The sequence below is a fragment of the Coregonus lavaretus genome, assembly GCF_964263955.1.
Source record: "Coregonus lavaretus genome assembly, chromosome: 40".
NCBI classification, from domain to species: domain Eukaryota; kingdom Metazoa; phylum Chordata; class Actinopteri; order Salmoniformes; family Salmonidae; genus Coregonus; species Coregonus lavaretus.
This window is the reverse complement of record NC_140027.1, coordinates 9,206,966-9,225,585: the sequence shown is the minus strand read 5'-3', so window position 1 is coordinate 9,225,585 and position 18,620 is coordinate 9,206,966.

Here is an 18,620-nt window from a genome sequence, read left to right as displayed (position 1 = left end):
ATACAACATTTGTTGGTAATTTATCCCCTCATCAATTCCCAGAAGACATTTCTGAATGAACAGCATTGTGCCTTTCACTCAATATTAGAAAGGAAATGCATCCCCAGTGCCACTCCCAATCCCATGGAGATGTCCTCCGGCTCTTCAGTGAGTAGCGCCTCTCCATCCAGGAAGAGTTGGATTTGGCTCTCATCCGCAAACGGTTTTCCCCTCTCTTCTTATGGTAGGTGATGGAAACTTTACACACTGTAAGAAGTAAAAATATATATAATTAAAGTTACTCAAGTCATATTTCAAACAGTAAGTTAACTGAGCACAGCAGACCTTACACGGTACTACTAACTTTGCATTTATTTGTCTGCTGGGAAATACATATCCTGTCTGTGACGTACAGCTCACTTGGATCTTCTTTGAAGAGGTAGGGGAGGGGCAAAATGGCTGCAGTGACCTTGAGACACTGGCTGGATTAGAGTCAATAGAATTAGAGTGGCTGCATAATGTAAAGGGTACATTTTACATTGGAGAAAAAAACCTTTCTGAGCCTCATCCGTGTGTGAGAGAAGTGCCGTCTTGTAGAGATTCAGCAACTCTCCGTTTCTGCAATGATTTTGTCGGCCATTGTGCCGAATCCGGACAGAATGTTTCTGTCCACATCCATACTGAATTTGCTTCCCATCTCTGAGAATCTAAAATCAATTTGTTTGTAATGCATCATCAGTATATCTTGGATTCAGATTACAGCACTTGGCTATGCTACATTAGTTGTGCTTTTTAACATTTCTTTCTGTTAGACTTTACAATGGCTGACAAATGGAGTGCTGGGTACTGTTTTAAGATGTCCTTGGTGCCTTGTTCATTAAAAAGTTATCTATTTTTCAGTCCTTTTCATTTTGTCTTGTAGGGAACTTATGTTCACTCTTTTTTTGGCACTCCTGCATCTTTTCAACATGTAACTTCTGACTGAAAGAATCCTCACCAATCTGAAAATCAAATCTAAATATCAAATATTGATACATACAGCATCAAAAACGAGTTCTGATCTAGCATCAGGTCCCCCACCTGTACAATCTTATTTATCATCTTAAAAACGGATCTGGGATCAGCGGTTCGACTGACCATGGACCTTTATTTTTATGCAGATACCTTGGCTATTTTGGTCGGGTCTTCATTTTCGGTGTCATCTGGACTTATTTTTTCCTTTGCCTCCCAAACCGCTTCTGCATTTCCTGTACTTGTGCAACGTGAGCAAGCGGCTGCCTTTCTTTTTTGTATTTATTCTTTATCAGGCTGTGCCATGACTCCTTAAAAAATAAAATGTGGAGAGGATAAATGTCATGATGGTTATTGGGACTTACTGAGGTCAGAAGAGAAGACTAGAGATGGGCTTGTTACACTGCTGGAAATGTGATGGAATAACAATGTGAGAAGAAGAAAATATCCAAGCCAGCACATTATGGTCTAGGTAGGCACAATGGTGTAAAAAGGTTATTAGTGTGTGAATTAATGTGAGTAGGAAATTTGAAGAATTTTTACATATCCCTTCCCTGTGTGGTCTCGCAACGAGGGGTACTTTTGAATGAGCGCTGTGCACACATCCATGTATTTCCGGGTAATGGATTACATGAAGCAAAAGAGAAACATAATTTACAAGATTACATTTAGACTAACAATTCTGTTTGTAATACAAATGTCACGATCGTCGTAGTAATGAGTAGACCAAGGCGCAGCGTGAGAAACAAACATGACTTTAATTAGTTAAAGTTTCTAAACAAAACAAAACAAAACACGACTCGTGAAGTCCACGGTGACACTGACCGAACACGGAACAAAAACCCACAAACCCAAAGTGAAACACAGACAGTTAAATATGGCTCCCAATCAGAGACAACCAGCAAACAGCTGACACTCGTTGCCTCTGATTGGGAGTCACTCAGTCAAACATAGAAACAGAACACATAGAATGAACACACCCTGGCTCAACATAAATAGCCCCAGAGCCAGGGTGTGACAGTACCCCCCCCTAAAGGCGCGGACTGTGACCGCGCCTCAACTAAACAAAACGGGAGGGCTGGGCGGGCATACCTCCTCGGCGGCGGTTCTGGCTCCGGCCTTGACCACCACCCTCCAATACACCACCCATAGTGCCCCTGGTCCAGTCTGTCGACTTGCACCCCTGGCTTGGTGCGTGGAGGAGGAACGGGCCTTACCAGGCTGATTTCTCGCACCCCTGGCTTAGTGCGAGTGGCAGGAACAGGCCGGACCGGGCTGGCGACGCGCACCGTATGTTTGGTGCGAGTGGCAGGAACAGGTCGGGCTGGCGACGCGCACCGTAGACTTGGTGCGGGTGGCAGGAACAGGCCGGGTCGGGCTGGCGACGCGCACCGTAGGTTTAGTGCGTGGAGCAGGGACAGGCCGGGCTGGGCTGTCGACGCACACCGTAGGCTTGGTGCGTGGAGCAGGGACAGGCCGGACCGGGCTGGCGACGCACACCGTAGGCTTGGTGCGTGGAGCAGGGACATGCCGGACTGGGCTGGCGACGCACACCGTAGGCTTGGTGCGTGGAGCAGGGACAGGCCGGACCGGGCTGGCGACGCACACCGTAGGTTTAGTGCGTGGAGCAGGGCCGGGCTGGGCTGGCGACGCACACCGTAGGCTTGGTGCGTGGAGCAGGGACAGGCCGGACCGGGCTGGCGACGCACACCGTAGGCTTGGTGCGTGGAGCAGGGACAGGCCGGACCGGGCTGGCGACGCACACCGTAGGCTTGGTGCGTGGAGCAGGGACAGGCCGGACCGGGCTGGCGACGCACACCGTAGGCTTGGTGCGTGGAGCAGGGACAGGCCGGACCGGGCTGGCGACGCACACCGTAGGCTTGGTGCGTGGAGCAGGGACAGGCCGGACCGGGCTGGCGACGCACACCGTAGGCTTGGTGCGTGGTGCAGGGACAGGCCGGACTGGGCTGGCGACGCGCACCGTAGGCTTGGTGCGTGGAGCAGGGACAGGCCGGACCGGGCTGGCGACGCGCACCGTAGGCTTGGTGCGTGGAGCAGGGACAGGCCGGACCGGGCTGGCGACGCGCACCGTAGGCTTGGTGCGTGGAGCAGGGACAGGCCGGACCGGGCTGGCGACGCGCACCGTAGGCTTGGTGCGTGGAGCAGGGACAGGCCGGGTCGGGCTGGCGACGAGCACCGTAGACTTTGTGCGTGTGGCAGGAACAGGACGGACCGGGCTGGCGACGCGCACCGTAGGTTTAGTGCGTGGAGCAGGGACAGGCCGGGCCGGGCTGTCGACGCACACCGTAGGCTTGGTGCGTGGAACAGTGACAGGCCGGACCGAGCTGGCGACGCACACCGTAGGCTTGGTGCGTGGAGCAGGGACAGGCCGGACCGGGCTGGCGACGCACACCGTAGGCTTGGTGCGTGGAGCAGGGACAGGCCGGACCGGGCTGGCGACGCACACCGTAGGCTTGGTGCGTGGAGCAGGGACAGGCCGGACCGGGCTGGCGACGCACACCGTAGGTTTAGTGCGTGGAGCAGGGACAGGCCGGGCCGGGCTGTCGACGCACACCGTAGGCTTGGTGCGTGGATTAGGGACAGGCCGGACCGGGCTGGCGACGCACACCGTAGGCTTGGTGCGTGGAGCAGGGACAGGCCGGGTCGGGCTGGCGACGCGCACCGTAGACTTGGTGCGGGTGGCAGGAACAGGCCGGACCGGGCTGGCGACGCGCACCGTAGGTTTAGTGCGTGGAGCAGGGACAGGCCGGGCCGGGCTGGCGACGCACACCGTAGGCTTGGTGCGTGGAGCAGGGACAGGCCGGACTGGGCTGGCGACGCACACCGTAGGCTTGGTGCGTGGGGCAGGGACAGGCCGGACCGGGCTGGCGACGCACACCGTAGGCTTGGTGCGTGGAGCAGGGACAGGCCGGACCGGGCTGGCGACGCACACCGTAGGCTTGGTGCGTGGAGCAGGGACAGGCCGGACCGGGCTGGCGACGCACACCGTAGGCTTGGTGCGTGGAGTAGGGACAGGCCAGACTGGGATGGCGACGCACACCGTAGGCTTGGTGCGTGGACCAGGGACAGGCCGAACCGGGCTGTGGAGACGGATAGGAGGCCTGGAGTGAATAGCGGCCACCACCCGTCCTGGCTGAATGCCTACCCTCACACACTCTGTGTGAGGCATCCGCACAGGACTTACAGGGCGGTGTACCCCTGGCCTGGTGGCCTTCTGGATCCGCCCCCTTTTCTCCTCCGTCAGCCCCGTCGTCCATGCCGTGTGCCCCCCCCTAAAAAATTTCTGGGGTTGCCTCACGACCGTCCGACGACGACCCTGATCACGCCGTAGCTCCTCTCTACGGCGCGCCTCCACCGTCTCACTCCATGGCCGGCGATCCATCCCAGCCAGGATTTCCTCCCAGGTCCAGGACCCCTGCCCGTCCAAGATCTGCTCCCACGTCCAAGCTGCCTGCTCCTGGACACGCTGCTTGGTCTTGGTATGGTGGGTTTTTCTGTCACGATCGTCGTAGTAATGAGTAGACCAAGGCGCAGCGTGAGAAACAAACATGACTTTAATTAGTTAAAGTTTCTAAACAAAACAAAACACGACTCGTGAATTCCACGGTGACACTGACCGAACACGGAACAAAAACCCACAAACCCAAAGTGAAACACAGACAGTTAAATATGGCTCCCAATCAGAGACAACCAGCAAACAGCTGACACTCGTTGTCTCTGATTGGGAGTCACTCAGTCAAACATAGAAACAGAACACATAGAATGAACACACCCTGGCTCAACATAATGAGTCCCAGAGCCAGGGTGTGACAACAAATGACAGTGATTGATGGTGTTGATTATCATCATGTAAAAGTTGAGTATGTGCTATGCGATCAGCTGCCGTGATTAAGACAGTATGGAGAAGGAGACAGGAGAAGGGCTCAGGGTGACACACGCACAAGCATTATGATTCATAACTGAGGAACTTATATCAATAACATTGAGCTAAGATCAGTTCACTACATACAGTGGGGAAAAAAAGTATTTAGTCAGCCACCAATTGTGCAAGTTCTCCCACTTAAAAAGATGAGAGACCTGTAATTTTCATCATAGGTACACGTCAACTATGACAGACAAATTGAGAAGAAAAAAATCCAGAAAATCACATTGTAGGATTTGTAATGAATTTTTTTGCAAATTATGGTGGAAAATAAGTATTTGGTCACCTACAAACAAGCAAGATTTCTGGCTCTCACAGACCTGTAACTTCTTCTTTAAGAGGCTCCTCTGTCCTCCACTCGTTACCTGTATTAATGGCACCTGTTTGAACTTGTTATCAGTATAAAAGACACCTGTCCACAACCTCAAACAGTCACACTCCAAACTCCACTATGACCAAGACCAAAGAGCTGTCAAAGGGCACCAGAAACAAAATTGTAGACCTGCATCAGGCTGGGAAGACTGAATCTGCAATAGGTAAGCAGCTTGGTTTGAAGAAATCAACTGTGGGAGCAATTATTAGGAAATGGAAGACATACAAGACCACTGATAATCTCCCTCGATCTGGGGCTCCACGCAAGATCTCACCCCATGGGGTCAAAATCATCACAAGAACGGTGAGCAAAAATCCCAGAACCACACGGGGGGACCTAGTGAATGACCTGCAGAGAGCTGGGACAAAAGTAACAAAGCCTACCATCAGTAACACACTACGCCGCCAGGGACTCAAATCCTGCAGTGCGAGACGTGTCCCCCTGCTTAAGCCAGTACATGTCCAGGCCCGTCTGAAGTTTGCTAGAGTGCATTTGGATGATCCAGAAGAGGATTGGGAGAATGTCATATGGTCAGATGAAACCAAAATATAACTTTTTGGTAAAAACTCAACTTGTCGTGTTTGGAGGACAAAGAATGCTGAGTTGCATCCAAAGAACACTATACCTACTGTGAAGCATGGGGGTGGAAACATCATGCTTTGGGGCTGTTTTTCTGCAAATGGACCAGGACGACTGATCCGTGTAAAGGAAAGAATGAATGGGGCCATGTATCGTGAGATTTTGAGTGAAAGCCTCCTTCCATCAGCAAGGGCATTGAAGATGAAACGTGGCTGGGTCTTTCAGCATGACAATGATCCCAAACACACCGCCCGGGCAACGAAGGACTGGCTTCGTAAGAAGCATTTCAAGGTCCTGGAGTGGCCTAGCCAGTCTCCAGATCTCAACCCCATAGAAAATCTTTGGAGGGAGTTGAAAGTCCGTGTTGCCCAGCGACAGCCCCAAAACATCACTGCTCTAGAGGAGATCTGCATGGAGGAATGGGCCAAAATACCAGCAACAGTGTGTGAAAACCTTGTGAAGACTTACAGAAAACGTTTGACCTGTGTCATTGCCAACAAAGGGTATATAACAAAGTATTGAGAAACTTTTGTTATTGACCAAATACTTATTTTCCACCATAATTTGCAAATAAATTCATTAAAAATCCTACAATGTGATTTTCTGGATTTTTTTTCTCATTTTGTCTGTCATAGTTGACGTGTACCTATGATGAAAATTACAGGCCTCTCTCATCTTTTTAAGTGGGAGAACTTGCACAATTGGTGGCTGACTAAATACTTTTTTCCCCCACTGTAACTATACTCACCAAGTGTACAGTTGAAGTCGGAAGTTTACATTCACCCTAGCCAAAAATATTTAAACTCAGTTTTTCACAATTCCTGATATTTAATCCTAGTAATAATTCCCTGTCTTAGGTCAGTTAGGTTCACCACTTTATTTTAAGAATGTGAAATGTCAGAATAATAGTAGAGAGATTTATTTCAGCATTTATTTCATTACATTCCCAGTGGGTCAGAAGTTTACATACACTCAATTAGTATTTGGTAGGGATTGCCTTTCAATTGTTTAATTTGGGTCAAACGTTTCGGGTAGCCTTCCACAAGCTTCCCAAAATAAGTTGGGTGAATTTTGGCCCATTCCTCCTGACAGAGCTGGTGTAACTGAGTCAGGTTTGTAAGCCTCCGTGCTCGCACACGCTTTTTCAGTTCTGCCCACAAATTTTCTATAGGATTGAGGTCAGGGCTTTGTGATGGCCACTCCAATACCTTGACTTTGTTGTCCTTAAGCCATTTTGCCACAACTTTGGAAGTATGCTTGGGGTCATTGTCCATTTGCGAGACCCATTTGCGACCAAGCTTTAACTTCCTGACTGATGTCTTGAGATGTTGCTTCAATATATCCACATACTTTTCCTTCCTCATGATGCCATCTATTTTGTGAAGTGCAACAGTCCCTCCTGCAGCAAAGCACCCCCACAGCATGATGCTGCCACCCCCGTGCTTCACGGTTGGGATGGTGTTCTTTGACTTGCAAGCATCCCCCTTTTTCCTCCAAACGATGGTCATTATGGCCAAACAGTTCTATTTTTGTTTCATCAGACCAGAGGACATTTCTCCAAAAAGTACAATCTTTGTCCCCATGTGCAGTTGCAAACCGTAGTCTGGCTTTTTTATGGCGGTTTTGGAGTAGTGGCTTCTTCCTTGCTGAGCGGCCTTTCAGGTTATGTCGCTATAGGACTCGTTTTATTGTGGATATAGATACTTTTGTACCTGTTTCCTCCAGCATCTTCACAAGGTCCTTGGCTGTTGTTCTGGGATTGATTTGCACTTTTCACACCAAAGTACGTTAATCTCTAGGAGACAGAACGTGTCTCCTTCCTGAGCGGTATGACGGCTGCGTGGTCCCATGGTGTTTATACTTGCGTACTATTTTTTGTACAGATGAACGTGGTACCTTCTGGCGTTTGGAAATTGCTCGCAAGGATGAATCAGCCTTGTGTAAGTGTACATATTTTTTACTGAGGTCTTGGCTGATTTCTTTTGATATTCCCATGATGTCAAGCAAAGAGGCACTGAGTTTGAAGGTAGGCCTTGAAATACATCCACAGGTACACCTCCAATTGACTCAAATGATGTCAATTAGCCTATCAGAAGCTTCTTAAGCCATGACATCTTTTTCTGGAATTTTCCGAGCTGTTTAAAGGCTCATTCAACTTAGTGTATGTACACTTCTGACCCACTGGAATTGTGATACAGTGAATTATAAGTGAAATAATCTGTCTGTAAACAATTGTTGGAAAAATTACTTGTGTCATTCACAAAGTAGATGTCCTAACTGAATTGCCAAAACTATAGTTTGTTAACAAGACATTTGTGGAGTGGTTGAAAAATGAGTTTTAATGACTCCAACCTAAGTGTATGTAAACTTCTGACTTCAACTGTAGGTACACATGAAGTCGAACAACACCTGCACAATCTGAGACCTCCACTTTGAGCGCACAGTAGAGTGATGAGATGGTCACGTTTTTTTATTTTAATACGTCTGGAAATTCTGGATGTCTAAACACAGACGGCCAGATTGGCTGATTGATGTGTCCTGTTGCTGGCCAGTTGATATGTCATGCTGAAGGCAAATTGGGTGTGACATTTTGCTGGACAGATGCTAGGTCATTTTGAATTGGAATTGGATCAATTTGATAAAATCAATGATGCAGATAACAGTCATACATTGACACCTATTTACAGCTTTTAGATTCTCCATTCATTTTGTGAATTTGATTCGAACTTTGATTATTGGAACAAGTTGCTCCACCATTCTTTGGTCCAATGACAATGTCTCTTCATCAATTTGGTGTTCTGTGGGGAAAAAAATATACAAAAGAAAATGTCAGTGTTCTGGTCATGGCATATCATAATAGGAAAATGTGAAAACAAAAGTGCGTTGTGCTTCATAAGTTAGTCAATGAATTTTAACTAACTGCAATCCAGTGGCGGAGTGGAATGGACACTCTTCCCTCTGGGTCCTTGTATCCATCTAACCCATAGAAATCTATCTCCTCACCAGGCCTTATAGCAATCCATTGTTGACTGTGTTGAAACATGTACGCGTGTTGATGGCTGTTGAAACTGGCTGGTAGTAGTACTTTACCACACAAGCACCAAGGAAACTGTATATTCCGCACACTTCCATGAACACAGGGATCTCTTCTGAATGGACAGTGTTGATGACCAGATAGTCTCTTACATTGTATCGCTCATTGTTCACTGCAATGGACTTTGTCTTGGTGACACATTTTGCTCTGATGGCTTCTTCGAATCTGGCACTTAATACTGCACAGCAGAGTTTAGAAGTGCATGCAGTTGGACGTCTCTTGTGTCCGCACAGTGTGTTGTTGTGCTGCCAAGGCAGTTGTTGTTGGTTTGCTCCCAGCATTGTCTGAGCTGATGTATTTTTGCCAGGGTCTTCATTATATTTTGTAAGTTTCCCACAACTGCTGAGAGCTTCTTGAAAGATTGGTGTTCAAATCACATGGTGGGACAGGTGGATCAAAGGTTCATAGGTAAGTATAGATTGAATGGCGCCGGAGAAGATGGCTGCCGTTTTACATCCCTCTAACCAATTGTACTATTTTGTGTGTTTTTCCGCGTTATTTGTAATTATGTTTCTGTCATAGTCTCTTATAACCAAAAAGAGCTTCTGGATATCAGGACAGCGATTACTCACCTCGAATTGGACGAAGATTTTTTATTCAACGAGGCGGCCGCGAAGGATATCCTACAGACACCCGACAAGGCCTGAATGTGTTCGATATCCGGCCAAACTTACACAGCTTCCAATGGAATTATAAAGGTAAAACCAACCAATGTAAATAGAGGACGAATGAATCATATTGATTTGTGTGGACCTTTTCCATCCCATTCGGAGACTTCTAACAGAAGCTTGCCGCTGCACAACCCATAAATACGTTGAGGCAAGTTGAGTGTTCTGAAAACCCTAGATGAATTAAAGTTACCTGGGCTAACTCAGTATAAACGCCCCGTATTTAAAGCCAGCCGTTTTGGCCCCTTGCTTCTTGCCACTTCCTGCTGAGCGGCGTGTCATTGAGATTTATGGGCTCATTTCATTTGATGAACAGCCAGACGGGCAGAGGACATTGAAGAACACCCAAGCTCTTTAAGACTGCAACTGCATCAGACAAGTAGTCCCTGACCGCTCCTTATCTCCCAGAATAGTTTCCAACAACGGTGTTGCCACCAGTATCATCAGTTTAGCCATGATAGATTACGATAAAACACTTCAGCTGACATGACACTCTGTAATAAGTAATAACGATGTTATTATGTTACAAAATAACACATCAGCTGAACGGACGCTAGTATAACTGTAATTACTGTGTTATGCCCGCTTGACACAACTATTACTTAGTAAATAACCTCATTGTTACACTAAGAACTGTAAAATGAGATTTAATCTCAATGGCTTCCTAAGAGTGATACGTTGGACGTCACATGGTGCACTTTAAGGTGATTTAAGTTGTCATTAACTGTTGTGACCTGTCATAAATGGGTCACTTTTTAAGTGAAACATGACCCACATACCTCCCTGTTACAAATTATGTTCCCCAAATGGCACCCTATTCCCTGTATAGTGCATTACTTTTGACATTAAATGTTGTGCACTATATAGGGAAGAGGGTGTCATTTCGGATGCACACATAGTCCTTTTGGAACCGTCAGATGCTGTGAAGCAGAGGGCGAGAATCACAAGTCCCTGTCAAGGGTTCAGCGTGGTGTCCGGCTCACACAGACCATCTGAACAAACAGACTCTGACCCCACTCCTGGGCTCGGGGTGAAATGGAGGAGTGGAGGCCTGGTAGAAGAAAAGAGAGCTGTTATGTTACAAATGGGTGAAACGGAGGAGTGTTGAGGAGGCGAAAGAAGAAAACAACCTGGTGGAAGAAAAAGAGAGCTGTTATCTTACAAAAGGTACCCTATTTCCTATATAGTGCACAACTTATTTTTTTGTGAACAATTATTTATCCCTTAGGGCTCTGGTCAAACTATGTAGGGAATAGGGTGTCATTTTGGACAAAATCAGAGATTGAAAGAGAGGGAAAGAGAGAGAGATGTTCAATCAATCAAATGTATTTATAAAGCCCTTTTTACATCAGCAGATGTCACAAAGTGCTATACAGAGATGTTGCCATGTGACTCAGCAGCCACAGTATGGGTTGATGACCAGACCAGCACGGACGCTCGACGGGTTACCCAATGCAAACCTTATAGAAAAAATGCTAGCAACCACACACAACAACAAACATTTCTGGGAAGCAGAGCACCTGCTGAGGTGATGTGGGTATACATGGAACTCATTTAGGTTTTGTGGACATGTCCTCATCAGTGACACTGTGCTTAGCCTGGCCTGCTGGCACTCGCTCTCTCTCTCTCTCTCTCCATTTCCGCTCTCTCTGTTTCTTTTATGTCTTACTCGGGGTAATCCTTTGATTTCTCTGGTCTGGTGGGTTATGGCTGGGGTGGGGTAAGTGCCAGTGGGTGCTGGTACCGTACATCCCTACCAGAATGATCATCTAAAATGTTAGTGAGAATCAAACCAATAAACTAACAAAAGTGGCACATTCATTAAACCACTATATCTGGGGCCATCGTGATTCAATAAAAAAAATATACAAATAACGACATTAACATTCCTGATGTTTTCCCCATACACTGACTGTTTACACAAGCAGGTTGCTGAGGAGCACATGACACCTCTGTGCAGTTTGACACATTATAAAGCAACCATATAGAATGAATAAAGCATGCATAAGACATGAATAGAGCATGCATAAAGAGGCATGAATGAAGAATGCACAAGGCGTGAATAGAAGGTGCATCAGGCTTGAAAGAGGAATGCATAGGATGAATAGAGCATGCATCAGACATGACTAGAGCATGCATAGTGTTATCAATATTGTATGGGTTGCAGAAGATTGCAACCTCTTGACCAGCTATGGCAGAGCTCCGCCACACTCTTGCAGTTATCGCTTTCAACATGGGAGTGATGGACAGAGGTCTTATGGGTAACCAAGTGAGGTCATGATCGCCCTGTGCATTAGCTTCCTGCCCTAACTCAATTTGTGGACCGCCACCACAGATGGTGCCGGCAAACTCAGGTCTATACTAGTCTGATATGTTTTTAATGCAGTCTTCCCATTTGCCCCAAATCACAATGATGATGTCATCCATATCCACTAGGAAGCCTCTATAGTACATGTGACCCCATTCCAAAACAGGAAACAAGCAAAGCCTTTTAAAGTGAGAGCAGAAAGGTTTAAAAATTATGCGGCATGTCATATAGCTGGTTGAGAACAGGACAGACCAGATGGCTTCCTCTCTCTGACGGACTATATTAAGCATGGCTAATGAGCAGGCTGACAGCACGATGATGACCTCATCCCAACTCTATTTGGGCTTCATCCCTCCCTATAGCCTACTCTACATTTCTTTTAGTGCTGTCATGCACACTTAACTGGACTCCGGAACGGAGGGGGGGAATGGGAGAAGTGGCCATTTATCTTGTGACAAGGGGCAAGATTAGTAGATGGCGCTGGAAAAGATGGCTGCCGTTTTACAGCCCTCTAACCAATTGTACTATTATGTGTGTTTTTTCGCGTTATTTGTAAGTTATTATGTACATAATGTTTCTGCCATCGTCTCTTATAACCAAAAAGAGCTTCTGGATATCAGGACAGCGATTACTCACCTGGTATTGGACGAAGATTTTTTCTTCAACGAGTCGGACGCGAAGGATATCCGACAGACACCCGACAAGGCCCAAATCCCTGTCATTCGCAGGAGAAAGAGACAGAGATATCGTGGATGTAGGTCGGGGTGCCTTGTAAGGATCCGATGGCGAGCGAGTAAACTGCCTCTCCCATCAATCCTATTAGCCAATCTTCAATCATTTGAGTATAAATTGGATGACCTAAGATTACGGTTATCCTACCAACGGGACATTAAAAACTGTAATATCTTATGTTTCACTGAGTCGTGGCTGAACGACGACATGGACAACATACAGCTAGCGGGCTATACGCTGCATCGGCAGGATAGAACAGCTGACTACAGTAAGACAAGGGGTGGCGGTCTGTGTATATTTGTAAACAACAACTGGTGCACAAAATCAAATACTAAGGAAGTCTCGAGGTTTTGCTCGCCTGAGGTAGAGTATCTTATGATAAGCTGTAGACCACACTATTTACCAAGAAAGTTTTCATCTATATTTTTCATAGCTGTCTATTTACCACCACAAACCAATGCTGCCATTAAGATTGCATGGAATGAGCTGTATAAGGCCATAAGTGAACAGGAAAACGCTCATCCAGAGGCAGCGCTCCTAGTGGCTAGCACAGACTGGAACATGTTCCGGGATTCTTCAGATAGCATTGAGGAGTACACCACATCAGCCACTGGCTTTATCAATAAGTGCATCGATGACGTCGTCCCCACAGTGACCGTACGTATATACCCCAACCAGAAGCCATGGAAAACAGGCAACATCCGCACTGAGCTAAAGGGTAGAGCTGCCGCTTTCAAGGAGCGGGACTCTAACCCGGACGCTTATAACAAATCCCGCTATGCCCTCCGACGAACCATCAAACAGGCAAAGAGTCAATACAGGACTAAGATTTAATCGTACTACACCGGCTCTGACGCTCGTCGGATGTGGCAGGGCTTGAAAACTATTACAGACTACAAAGGGAAGCACAGCCGCGAGCTGCCCAGTGACACAAGCCTACCAGACGAGCTAAACCACTTCTATGCTCGCTTCGAGGCAAACAACACTGAAGCATGCATGAGAGCACCAGCTGTTCCGGGTGACTATGTGATCACGCTCTCCGTAGCCAATGTGAGTAAGACTTTTAAGCAGGTCAACATTCACAAGGCCGCAGGGCCAGACGGATTACCAGGACGTGTACTCCGAGCATGTGCTGACCAACTGGCAAGTGTCTTCACTGACATTTTCAACATGTCCCTGACTGAGTCTGTAATACCAACATGTTTCAAGCAGACCACCATAGTCCCCGTGCCCAAGGACACTAAGATAACCTTCCTAAATGACTACCGACCTGTAGCACTGACGTCTGTAGCCATCAAGTGCTTTGAAAGGCTGATCATGGCTCACATCAACACCATTATCCCAGAAATCCTAGACCCACTCCAATTTGCATACCGCCCCAACAGATCCACAGATGATGCAATCTCTATTGCACTCCACACTGCCCTTTCCCACCTGGACAAGAGGAACACCTACGTGAGAATGATATTCATTGACTACAGCTCAGCATTCAACACCATAGTGCCCTTAAAGCTCATCACTAAGCTAAGGATACTGGGACTAAACACCTCCCTCTGCAACTGGATCCTGGACTTCCTGACGGGCCGCCCCCAGGTGGTAAGGGTAGGTAACAACACATCTGCCACACTGATACTCAACACGGGGGCCCCTCAGGGGTGCGTGCTCAGTTCCCTTCTGTACTCCCTGTTCACCCATGACTGCATGGCCAGGCACGACTCCAACACCACCATTAAGTTTGCAGACGACCCAACAGTGGTAAGCCTGATCACCGACAACGATGAGATAGCCTATAGGGAGGAGGTCAGAGACCTGGCCATGTGGTGCCAGGATAACAACCTCTCCCTCAACGTGACCAAGACAAAGGAGATGATTGTGGACTACAGGAAAAAAAAGAGGACTGAGCACACCCCCATTCTCATCGTCGGGGCTGTAGTGAAACAGGTTGAGAGCTTGGTGTCCACATCACCAATAAACTATCATGGTCCAAACACACCAAGACAGTCGTGAAGAGGGCATGACAAAGCCTATTCCCCCTCAGGAGACTAAAAAGATTTGGCATGGGTCCTCAGATCCTCAAAAAAATCTACAGCTGCACCATCGAGAGCATCCTGACTGGTTGCATCACCGCCTGGTATGGCAACTGCTTGGCCTCTGACCGCAAGGCATAGAGTGTTCTCTCTGCTACCGCACGGCAAGCGGTACCGGAGTGCCAAGTCTAGGTCCAAAAGACTTCTCAACAGCTTCTACCCCCAAGCCATAAGACTCCTGAACAGCTAATCATGGCTACCGGGACTATTTGCACTGCCCCCCCACCCCCCACCCCATCTTTTTACGCTGCTGCTACTATGTTAATTATTTATGCATAGTCACTTTAACTCTACCCACATGTACATATTACTTCAACTACCTCAACTAGCCGGTGCCTCCGTACATTGACTCTGCACCGGTACCCCCCTGTAAATATAGCCTCCCTACTGTTATTTTATTTTACTTCTGCTGTTTTTTTCTCAACACTTTTTTGTTATTGTTTTATTTGACTTTTTTATTAAAAATAAATGCACTGTTGGTTAACGGCTGTAAGTAAGCACTACAGTTAACACTGTAATGTCTGCACCTGTTATATTCGGCGCATGTGGCCAATAAAATTTGATTTGATTTGAAGTAGCAGACTAGGGTAATGGACGAGGTAGTGCAACTTTGTCTTCCCTGGAAACAGCTCCTGGAAATTTAGTGATTTTTCTTCTGCCATATATTGGATCCAGGATCTTCTTAAAACTGGGGCCAAGATGTCGGATATCTCTCGAAGCAGAAGATAGATGTCCCAAGCGCTGCCATTTTGGGACACAATTGGGACACAATTAGCCCAGCGTCGTCCAGGGTAGGGGAGGGAATGGCCGGCAGGGATGTAGCTCAGTTGGTAGAGCATGGCGTTTGCAATGCCAGGGTTGTGTGTTCGATTCCCACGGGGGCCAGTATTAAAAATGTAAACAAATAATGTATGCACTCGCTAACTGTAAGTCGCTCTGGATAAGAGTGTCTGCTAAATTACTAAAATGTAAAATGTAATTTTGTATTTGACTAACAGTCATTTGGGGGAGTAAAGGTAAAAGTGTAAATTTTTCTGATGCACTTCTGGATAGATGGCCATTCTTCCTTAGGACTCTCTGGGATAGTGGCACAGGTTTAGAAGACACATCTCGTTTGCCATAAAACAATTTCTCAATCTCATAGTTGATCTGGGCAAGAGTAATTTGCCTCTGTTGAACCAGTTGTTGCAGCACTAGTCTGAGCACTGTGGGTATGATGCCCCCATGAAGGTCATGCATGACGTCTGGTGGAAACAGCTAGGTAATTGGAGATGGCACATGATTCAGCTGAGAGAATCAACATGCTTTTTTGATGCCATTCATCAATGCATTGTTTGTATTTCCTTCCACAGCCTGCAGATGGTACTTGTAGTTGTCTAGGTCATGCATGGTGAATTCCTCTTTAGTGATTTTTTTTTTAGCAAAAAAAGCAGAAGCGACAAATGCGACCAGAGGGAAAGTTTTTGCTCAACCCTGCAACTGCATGTGCGGAGAGGTTACCTGTTGAGATTGCTGTGATTGTGCCTCGGAAGGTTTTGTTTTCACCATTGCCTGATAACTTCACACCCTGTGTTTCCAATTCCTGGATGTCATGTACAGTATCAAAGGCTCTAATACTTCTTCGTAAGTGGTAACTTCATTTTGAATGAGGCAGTGATAAAGCAGTGTGAAGAGGTATTTATTTTGGAGTTGGGAAGTATCCTTGTGGTCAAGATTTCCTAATCTTAAGTGCACTGTGGTCAATTTGTGCTTGACTTTTTTAGAAACCAGTGGATTGACAACTTCCAATTAATCTACATAGAACTGCAGACGGAGGCTCTGCTTTGTTAGGTTGGGATTTGATTTTAACAATTTACCATCAGTAAAGCATTCCAGAATTGTATCATTATGTGGCTTTTTGGTCTTGATTCAAGATGGCCAAGACCTCTTAATTACTTGCTATTTTTTGCAGTATGCTGACCAATGGGATGTATTGAAATGACCTTGTTTTATAACCTTCTTTGTTGCTCAGGGGCACACTCCAACACACATACATAATTTACAAATGAAGCATTTGTCTTTAGTGAGTCAATCAGATCAGAGGCAGTACCAGGGATGTTCTCTTGAGAAGTGTATGAATTTGACCATTTTCCTGTCCTGCTAAGCATTCAAAATGTAACGAGTACTTTTGGGTGTCAGGGAAAATGTATGGAATAAAAAGTACAATATTTTCTTTAGGAATGTAGTGAAGTAAAAGTTGTCAAAAATATAAATAGTAATTTAAATTACAGATACCCCAAAAAACTACTTAAGTATTACTTTAAAGTATTTTTACTTAAGTACTTTACACCACTGTTCACAGCCAAGGTAAAAACCCTCAATTCCAACATTGATTGTACAAACCAAAGCATGCGTGAAAATCTAATATTTTCACGGGAAGACAATCCATAATATAAATCAGCTGCCCTCAAGAGATACTCTGACAACTCCTGCTCCTGCTCATCCATGAAGACCCTGTTTCCACTACGGTAGCCTGCATGAGGAAGCTCTCTCGACCCCTTCTCCAGTAGCTTCTTTCTCTTTGCAGAATCCATACAGAGTCACATTTACATTTACATTTAAGTCATTTAGCAGACGCTCTTATCCAGAGCGACTTACAAATTGGTGTATTCAACTTAGGATAGCCAGTGGGACAACCATCACTGGGGGAGGGGGGTGTAGAAGGATTACTGTTAGACTATTCCAGGTATTCCTTAAAGAAGTAGGATTTCAAGTGTATCCGGAAGGTGGTCAGTGACTCCGCTGTCCTGGCGTCATGGGGGAGCTTGTTCCACCATTGGGGTGCCAGAGCTGTGAATAGCTTTGACTGAGCTGAGCGGGAACTGTGCTTCCGCAGAGGTAGGGGGGCTAGCAGGCCAGAGGTTGATGAACGTAGTGCCCTCGTTTGGGTGTAGGGTCTGATCAGAGCCTGAAGGTAAGGAGGTGCCGTTCCCCTCACAGCTCCGTAGGCACCATGGTTTTGTTGTACACAAAAAATACACAAAAAAATGTATGCACGCATGACTGTAAGTCGCTTTGGATAAAAGCGTCTGCTAAATGGCATATTATTATTATATTATAGTAGATGCGAGCTTCAACTGGAAGCCAGTGGAGTGTGCGGAGGAGCGGGGTGACATGAGAGAACTTGGGAAGGTTGAACACCAGACGGGCTGCAGCGTTCTGGATAAGTTGTAGGGGTTTAATGGCACAGGCAGGGAGCCCAGCCAACAGCGAGTTGCAGTAATCCTTTCTGTGTAAGGTAGGGTCGTACTCTGCGAATGCTGTAGAGCATGAACCTGCTGGATCAGGTCACCGCTTTGATGTTAGCTGAGAACGACAGGGTGTTGTCCAGGGTCATCCCAAGGTTCTTTGCACTTTGGGAAGAGGACACAATGGAGTTGTCAACCGTGATGGCGAGATCATGGAGCGGGCAGTCCTTCCCCGGGAGGAAGAGCAGCTCCGTCTTGCCGAGGTTCAGCTTGAGGTGGTGATCCGACATCCACACTGATATGTCTGCCAGACATGCAGAGATGCAATTCGCCACCTGGTTATCAGAAGGGGGAAAGGAGAAAATTAATTGTGTGTCGTCTGCATAGCAGTGATAGGAGAGACCATGTGAGGATATGACAGAGCCAAGTGACTTGGTGTATAGAGAGAATAGAAGAGGGCCTAGAACCGAGCCCTGGGGGACACCAGTGGTGAGAGCACGTGGTGCGGAGACAGATTCTCGCCACGCCACCTGGTAGGAGCGACCTGTCAGGTAGGACGCAATCCAAGAGTGAGTAGTGCCGGAGATGCCCAACTCGGAGAGGGTGGAGAGGAGGATCT